The sequence below is a fragment of the Equus przewalskii genome, chromosome 13 (genome assembly GCF_037783145.1).
Source record: "Equus przewalskii isolate Varuska chromosome 13, EquPr2, whole genome shotgun sequence".
NCBI lineage: Eukaryota > Metazoa > Chordata > Mammalia > Perissodactyla > Equidae > Equus > Equus przewalskii.
Window position 1 is genome coordinate 82,806,575 of NC_091843.1, and position 2,313 is coordinate 82,808,887.

The following is a 2,313-nucleotide window of genomic DNA, read 5'->3' on the forward strand; positions in this document are numbered from 1 at the left end:
CAAGCAGTATAAATACTAACACACACACACATCTTCAAATGCCATATTCAAATGGCTGAAAACAAAAGACAAATGTAAAAAGCAACTAGAAGAAAAAGAAACATTACATGCAGAGGAAGAGAGATAAGTATGACAACAGATTTCTTATCAAAAACCAGTAAACCAGAAGATAATGAGAGAGCTCTTTAAAGTGATGGTGTCCAACCTGCAGGGAAACCATCAACCCAGAATTCTACAACCTGTGAAAATAACTTTTAAAATTGAAGGAGAAAGGAAAACTTTCCCAAACAAATAAAAACTGATGGAATTCACTGCCTGCAGATTTACTGTATAAGAAATGTTAAAGGAAGTTTATCAGGCAGAAAAAATATGATATCAGACAGAAACTTGGATATATAAAAAGAAATAAAAAGCTCCAAAGATCAGAATAAAAAATCTACAAATTGTATACGATAAATGACACATCCAGAATACATAAGGAACTCTCAAAACTCAATAAAAAGAAAAGATACAACTCTATTTAAAAAATGGGACACATTTCTGAAGAGATGCTTCACCAAAGGAGACATACGGATGGTAAATAAGCATATGAAAGGATGCTCGACATTAGTAGTAATTAGAGAAATGTAAATTCAAACCACAATAAGATAGCGATACACAGAATGGCTAACATTAGGGAAAGTTGGGTTAAGGGCAGACACTCTTTGACTATCTTTGCAAATCTCTAAGTATAATAATATTTCAACATAAAAAGTTACAAAAAAGACAAGGGACCATTTTCCATTGTTGAGACTCCATTAACAAAAGATCGTGGTTACTAGATAGGAGGACAGCAGAGGAAAGAGGGCATCCTTTGGAGGGCTAAACACACAACTTGGTCAGGGAAGTCCTTTGTTAAGTGACCCTTGTAGGACACCGGAAGATGTCACCCAAAAATGTCCCTCTTTGACATAAAAATTATTTTAAGCCAAAGGCAATTAAGAAGCAGTAAACACAGAAAAAAACCCTCCCCCTTTTCTGCCTAAAGGCAGGATATAAATTCTCCTTTTACTGGAGAGAGACTCTTATCAGCTCCGAGATGGCACAAGCGGAATCTGCACACAAACTTTATTCCATTCGTTCCCTCCTATATTTACCTTCCCACGGTTTGCCGCCTTTGGAAGCCTAAAACCGCCTCCCTTTGTCCTGTCGTTTCTCTACAAATTTGTTGGTTTTTGTTGAAGATGCTATACAAGCTGGAATTCAAAGCCGCCATTTTGAGTTAGTCTTGGTTTCTGTTTCTCCCACGTGATGTGCGCTGCATGCCTTAACGAACTGTTTTTCCTCCGTTAATCTGTCTTTTTGTTAAAGACTCCCAGCTGAAAGCCTAAGATGGAGCGAGGTAAAGTTTTGCCTCCCCTGCACCCTCATGGACTCAGAAGACCTCCTGGTGACTCCGGCAGATAGCCCAAGTATATTTAAGGCAATTATAAACCTGCAAGCTTTGGCAATCACACCTTACTCCCCGTATATGGTCAAGTGTGGTGTGATGAGTTTTCTGTAATGTCCCCCATATCAAGTATTCAAGCATAAAAGGATGGAAAAGAAGGCAAGGGTTTCTCAGGGAGTGAACTATCTGGTAAATTTAAGTGATCTCATTGTTGTTCAGTCTGGGTTTATTATAGTGTCCAATAATGAAACACATTTAAGCTAAAAGTGGTCTATTTTGGCGATGATTGTGCCTGTCTTAATGACTACTTCCACTTGCAGTTATGGACAATTTTCCCTTTCATTTAAGACAATTCCAAGACCCCACCAGGCAGAAGTTGATTTGGGGGTTCATGCAGATCTGGCTTCACTGACGGGGCCTTGGTAAGCTCACCTCCTAAACATTATTATTCTTCAGTCTTAAGAGTCTTTTCAAGAAAAACTAAAAATGTTAAAGAATAGCTTTGGATTCAGACTCTAACTAGTGTTTAAAATCCTTTTCAGGTGTGCCTACATATAACCACATGACATCTGGTGAATTTCTCAGACAACAGCCTAAATAGCCTTTGAATTCAGTTCGTGAGTCTACCAATTAAACTTAAAATAACCAAAAATATGACTTATAATTTCCTCCACTCATCTTCTACACACGACCACCTTTTAGGAAGCCAAATACAACCTTCTTTTTGGCTGATGCACCACCCACCCATCAAAAACCACAAATGAATCAAATAGAGACCTATGTGAAGAAGTTCTAGCGAGTGCTCCAAATAATACTTCTCCACATGGAATAAATATGTAGGAAATCACTCTTTGCTTTCTTGAACTAGTTAGGCTTTTTGGGGA

General features: G+C 38.0%; 1 long non-coding RNA gene across 1 annotated transcript; it reads left to right on the forward strand.

Annotated features, from left to right (window-relative positions):
- Positions 1 to 1,741: 1,741 nt before the first annotated feature.
- On the forward strand, positions 1,742 to 2,081 carry LOC139075410 (uncharacterized). Its single transcript, XR_011525789.1, has 2 exons — positions 1,742 to 1,851; positions 1,972 to 2,081. It is a non-coding gene; the product is annotated as an uncharacterized lncRNA (long non-coding RNA).
- The last annotated feature ends 232 nt before the right edge of the window (positions 2,082 to 2,313 follow it).